This window comes from Carcharhinus amblyrhynchos, chromosome 9, assembly GCF_965287045.1.
Source record: "Carcharhinus amblyrhynchos chromosome 9, sCarAmb.v2.hapA, whole genome shotgun sequence".
Classification (NCBI taxonomy): domain Eukaryota; kingdom Metazoa; phylum Chordata; class Chondrichthyes; order Carcharhiniformes; family Carcharhinidae; genus Carcharhinus; species Carcharhinus amblyrhynchos.
Window position 1 is genome coordinate 96,341,309 of NC_137332.1, and position 6,696 is coordinate 96,348,004.

Genomic DNA, 6,696 nt, shown 5'->3' on the forward strand with positions numbered 1-6,696 from the left:
TGGACATGCCAAATTTCCTTATCCTGTTACGAAAGTAGAGGCATTGGTGGGCTTTCTTAAATAGCATCGGCATGGAGGGGCCAGGATAGATTGTTGGTGGTAGGACACCTAAAAGCTTGAAGCTCTTGACCATTTCTACTTCATCCCCATTGATGTATACAGGGGCGTGTTCTCCTCTATGCTTCCTGAGGTTAGTGACTGTCTCCTTTGTTTTCTTGACATCGAGGGAGAGATTTTTGTCATCGCACCAGTTCACCTCTTGGCCTTTTGGCTAAGATCAAGTGTAGTATCGACGTGCTGTGCATGGTTGAAGTCATTAGGTTACATTTAAGCTCAATTTGAAGCAATTTTTAAAAGCGACATTGCGGCCTTTTGGCTAGGATGCAAATGAGATCAAGCCTTGGAGGAGGAGCTATGCCTACTCCAATCAGCTTGGATCATGTAGATCAAGCCCAAGACGGGAGGTGAGAGCCCTGTCTTGTCAGCTTGGATCGGGAATGTCTCAACTTCTTGCGTCTCTGAATTGGACTTGATTTGATTGAATTGGAATAAAAACAAAACAAAACAAAAAGATTCTCTATCTCATTCCTGTACTGTGTCTCGACATTGTTTGAGATCTGACCCACAATGGTGGTGTCATCAGCAAACTTGAAAATCTTTCACCTTCTACTGTCGGGAAAAAGATACAGAAGTCTGAGGACAAGTACCAACCGACTAAAGAGCAGCTTTTTACTGCTGTCATCAGATTTTTGAATGACCTACATCATACTAAGTTGTTCTTTCTCTACACCCTAGCCATGACTGTAACACTGTAACACTATATTCTGCATCCCCTCCTTTCCTTCCCTACATATGATATGCTTTGTCTGTAGAGCATGCAAAAAACAATACTTTTCACTGTATACTAACACATGTGACAACAATAAATCAAATCATATCCTGCCAAATGCCCGTTTATGGAATAGTGTAGTTTGTACATGTAACTGTAATAGTTCTTTGTAATCTCAAGTAGATATCCTAGTGTTTTGCAAATTCCTCTCTAACCTTTGTGAAAGGAGTGTGCAAAGATATTTGGAAGTCTCAGTAAACAGCATTATTTACATCAAGTGAACATAAAAGACCATCAGTCGTCCCAGCAGGGCTAACTTCAATCAGCACAATATTGTTGTTTCTGTTCCTGAACCTCTTGGTGCATGAGGCAGACTTGCAGCTCCCAAAGTAAAGTTTTTCTAGAACTTGTTGCTATCCTGTGTCCTGAAGCTCCTAACTTGTGAGGGTGGAGGTGGGCACTCCCCATCCTACATGGTTGATCAGGTATCTCTCCCACTTTTACTGCCAGCTATTGGCATCTGCTGTAAGGATTGACAACCTTTTTGGCTGTGTTATGACCCAGGGTTATTATGGTTATGGTACCTTAGCCATCAAGTCTTGGGATGGGATTCGAAACCCAAGCTTCTGGGTCAGAGGCAGGGATGCTATCCATTGTGCCACATGACATCTGATCAGTATAATGTGCTTATGTATTAATATAGAAACATCCTATACAGTCCTCTTGTTGTGCTTTTGTTAAACCAAATGATTTAATTGTTAACCTTCTGAATCTCAGTAAGGGCCCTCATAGTTCATAGAATTTGGGAATATTATAGGAGGTGGTCATTTGGTCCATCACGTCTGTGCCCTGTCTGTGAAAGAGTGATCCAGGTAGACCATCTCTCTGGCACTGCCCCATAGTCTTATTATTTTATTTTCCTTCAGGTTTTTGTTGTATGAAACCTGTGACTGAATCTGCTTTGACCACACTTTCAGATAGCACATGGATCAATGTCTTTTCCGTTGTGTCACCTCTAGTTGTCTCTATTTAGATCCTGGGCTGGCGAGCTGTGGGTCTTTATACTCTTACCTTCTGTCCGCCAGGAACCTGGGGTTTGGTTCCTGGCCCACCCTTAAGTCTGAAAGTTACTTAGAAAATTGCAATTGTCTGTCAGTCAGCATTGATGAAGAGAACAGAACTGTTTGCACTTTTGTGGGTGGGAATAGTAGATATTCTGTTCTCTCCTCTCCAGTAATGCTGAGTGGCTTTGTCTTTTTTCAGTATTTCTATTTCTTCGTTTAAGCTGCTGCCGCCCATCTCTCTCTCCATCTCCACTTTGAAACAAGCTCCATGAATAGGCAAACATAGGTAGGGATATTCCATGGTGGAAAAGTTTCTCTGGGGCACAGGCTGAGATCCTGTTTTTCTTCCTCCGGATGATCATGGGAAAGAGATTTAAAGTCTGATTTTTTTTCTAAAGTCTGCTCCATAAATACTCATCTCTGTTACAATTGATGTCGCTCCACATTGATCGATGTTTTTTTGGCCCCACTGTGCCAGGACTTGCCAGGGGAGATGCCACAGCCCTGCCAGAGATCCACTGACAATCGATGGGATTGGAGGATCCCAGTGGTTTTTGGAAATTTCTATCCTTTGTTTTTTTAAGCCGGTACTTAAAGGACAATTTCCCCCCCCAATCTTTGGAAAAATGGCCACAGAGTGCTAAAATGTGACATGGAAACAGGAGTAGGCCACTTGACCCTTTGTGTCTGTTCCATTTTATTGAGTAATGACTGGTCCCAGTGCTACATGCCAATGAATGTATAAGTTAGGAGGACAGAGCAGATGAATGCATGGCAAAGCTGGTGCACTTAAGTGATAATTGTTAAGTGTGTCCAAGACTGAGATTTTTAATCAGTAAGGAAACCAGGGGTTATGGGAATAAAAAGTAAAGTAAAAAGTAAAAGTTTATTTATTAGTCACAACTAAGGCTTACATTAACACTGCAATTAAATTATTGTGAAATTCCCCTAGTTGCCACAGTCCGGCACCTGTTTGGGTCAATGTTCTGGTTTCCTCCCACGTCTTTCAGAATGTGGGAGAAAATTGGAGCACTTGGAGGAAACCCACCCAGACATAGGAAGAATGTGTGCAAACTCCACACAGAATATGCACACTCCCAGTGAACCAAGCTGGCAATTGAACCCAGGTCCATGGCGCTGTGAAGCAGCAATGCTAACCACTGTGCAACCATGCCATCCCATAAAGTGGGATGTGGAGTTAAGGATGATCATACCAGATCAGTCGTGGTTTCATGGTCTCAGTGCATGGCAAGCAGACTTGATGGGCCGAAATGACCTACCTGTCTGCTCCAATGTTTTATGGTCTTTTGATCTTGTTGCAGTTTCTCTGTATCGCACCTTGCGAATCCTATTTTCTGTTAAAAAGCTTCTCATTTCAAGAATACAAAATGGAACCTGTCCTCTTCATTTAACCCCTTAAATCTTAGTAAAAGTATGCTGCACTCCCTCCAAAACCAATTGTGTCCTTCCTGATGTGTGGGTGCCCAGAATCCCTTATCAATATTTTTGCAATCTCAGACCCAAAATTCACCCCTTGCAAAGCTTTTCATACTTTTGGAGAGGCTAGAGGAGTTGGCATTGTTATTGTTAGAGTAGTGACAGTATAGAAAGACTTAATTAAACTGCTTGTTTTATTTGTTCATGAGTTTTGGGCACCCCTGGCCAGGCTACCATCTATTTCCATCCCCTAATTGCCTTTGAGAAGGCAGCAGTGAGATGCTTTCTTGAACTGCTGCATTCCTTATTTTTTTTTGTCTAGGTACAGCCACAGTGCTGGTAGGAAGGGAGTTTCAGGATTTTGACTCAGCGACAGTTAAGTAACGGTGATATATTTCTAAGTCAGGATTGTGAGTGACTTGTGGGGAAACCTCCAGATGTTGGTGTTCCCAGGTATCTGCTGCTCTTGTCTTTTCAGAAGGAAGTGGTCATGGGTTTGGAAGATGCTGTCTAAGGAGCCATGCAGTGCCTCTTGTTGATGGTACCATGGCCAGTACTGTGCATTGGTGGTGGAGGGAATGAATATTTGTGGATGGGGTGCCAAAGTGGACTGCTTTGTTCTGGATGCTGGCTCCACCCATCCAGGCTCCACCTATCCAGGCAAGTGAGGAGTATTCCATTATGCTCCTTACTTGTGTCATATTGATGGTGGACTCACTTTAGGGAGTCGGGAAATAAGTTACATTCCACAGCAGCCACAATATTTATATGACTAGTCCAGTTGAGTTTCTGGTCAATGGTATCCTCCAGGATCTTGATAGTGGGAGATTCAGTGAAGGTAATGTCATGTTGTGGATGTTTTGTGAGGTTCAAGTTGAGTAGGTAGGGTTGGTTATCAGACTAGCAAGCTTTCAGCTATTCACCAAAAGACTCAGGGGAGAAATGAGAACACTGTGTTTACACTGTGAATTGTTGGAAGGCGGAATGTGCTGTCTGAAATTCAAAAGGACGTTGACAAGCTGGTGAAGTGGACAGATGGGTGGCAGATGGTGTTTAGTGAAGAGTGTGCTGCTGGAGTTTGGTAGGAAGAACATGGCGAGACAATATAAAATAAGAGATAAAGTCCTTAAGGTGGTGCAGGAGAAGGACACCCGGGTGTATATGTGCATAGATCATTAAAGATGGAAGGACAGGTGAAGAGGGCAGGTAATAAAGAAAATAGTATACAGGGCTTTATTAATAGGGATACTACTGAGTACACGAGCAAGGAGGTTATGCTGAACTTATACAGGACACTAGTTAGACCTGATCTGGAATATTGAGTATACTTTTGGGTGCCACAATATAGGAAGTGGAGAGAGTGCAAAAGAGGTTTAGGAGAATGATTCCAGGGATGAGAAAATTCAAATTGGAAAGGTTGGGACTGTTCTGCTTGGAGACAGGAAGCTAAGAAAATATTTGATTGGGACATTCAAAATCATGATGGTGCTAGATAGATACTCCCGCTCATAAAATGATCAACAAGGGGGCAGAAATTTATAGTGATTTACAAAAGAGGATATATGATGTGAGGAAAAACTTTATCACACAAGTGGTTAAGGTCAGAAATGCAGTCTGCAAGTGTGTTGGAGGCAGGTCCACTTGAGGAATTCAAGAGGTTATTAGATGATTACTTGAATAGAAACAATGTACAGGGGCACAGAGAAAAGACAGGGGATTGGCATTGTCTTAATGCTCATTTGGAGAGCCGGTGCTAATATGATGGCCCAGATGGCTTCCTTCTGCACCTTATCAAAGGAAATTTAAAGGAAATTGGATATAGGCTTATAACAGGGAGCATTGCAATGATGTAGGACTAATTGCATATTTTTTTCAAACAGCCCTCCCTGAACACAAGGGGCTGAATGGCTCTTCACATTGTTGTATAATTTCAATTGAAAAGTTGCTCCAATTTTTCCCTCCTTGTTCCACTGGCACCCTGAGTCTGTGCATTTCTGCCACTGCCTCGCTTGTCCAATGTAACCGTCACTTGTCACGTACACTGACAGAACTTCATAAATGACTGAGGTTCAACAATAAAGGAGCTCCAGGTCTTTCCAATATTCTTCGTACAGTGTTCAGCATTGATTCACAATCTTCATTGAAATCTGGCTTGTCCTTATCCCTCTCACTGATGCATATGTGCTTGTTAATTGTTGCCTCTGGGTGAATCGGTGTTCAGTTTTGACTGATTGGAACACAGTGAGTTGATGTCCCAGCAGTAGTTTGTGAAGATCTCCAGTAATACCCAAGGGCAATGGAGCAGGTTCTGCCCCTGATTAGTGCCTCGGGGATTTATTCCAGTGGGGCAGGAAAAGGCTTGGGAGAGAATTAATAGAGCTAAAAATGATTACTGTGACCAAGGTAAGCTCATTTCTGTACAAGTCAGACATGATCCTTCTATCCCTCAGAGAGAGAGAGAGACAAATTAAACAAGCACAGATGCTACTTTCCCCAGACAGAAGCGTGATGGACAAAAAAACAAAGAGTTTTGAGAAGTCTTTAGAGACAATTACAACTAGTCACAGTTGGTCCCTCTGAAATCAGAAGAGGTTCTGAAGTCAAGAGCTTTCAGGAAGGCAGATTGAGATAGCTGTAAAGGGGTACGGACCATTCTCCAATGCTTGGAAGCAGGTTGCAAGCAGAATTACCAAGTCTTATGGTTGTATTTAGTTGAACAAAGGCAAAGAATGCGGTAGCAAAATGGAAGAGGCGCTTCCAGCACTGACAGGGTTAGATAAAGTTAGAAAAGGATTGATTCAGGTGACATTAACTGTGGATGATGATCTGCTCCAGAATGCCCAGAACAGAGACTGAGCAGCCTGGGAGAAAGGTGGGAACGGTCCAATATCCCAACAGATAACATAGATTCCATGGTGGGACAGTAATTAGCACTGTTGCCTCATAGCGTCAGGGACCAGGGTTCAATTCCCGGTTTGGATCACTTTCTGTGTGCTGTCTGCACATTCTCTCTCTATCTGCATGGGTTTCCTCCAGGTGTTCTGGTTTCCTCCCAGAGTCCAAAGTCATGCCAAATTCTCCTTATGGGGTTTCAGGGATAGATTGTGATTGTTGTCAGTGCAGGCTCGAAGGGCCGAATAGCCTTCTTCTGTATGGTCGGGATTCTATGATTCTATAATACCTACAGTGCAGATGGAAGCCTTTAGGTCTATCATAGAAACATAGAAAGTAGGAGCAGGAGGAGGCCATTCAGCCTTTGAGTCTGCACTGACTCTCCAAATGTGGCACTCTACCTAGGCTCACTGTTCCGTCCTATATCCGTAACTCTGCACATTTACCATGGTCAACCATATTGTTGTGGGTCTG

At 43.0% G+C, this 6,696-nt stretch overlaps 1 non-coding gene across 1 annotated transcript; it reads left to right on the plus strand.

Annotated features, from left to right (window-relative positions):
- Positions 1–251: 251 nt before the first annotated feature.
- Positions 252–443, plus strand: LOC145348726 (U2 spliceosomal RNA). Its single transcript, XR_013887974.1, has one exon. It is a non-coding gene; the product is annotated as a U2 spliceosomal RNA (small nuclear RNA).
- The last annotated feature ends 6,253 nt before the right edge of the window (positions 444–6,696 follow it).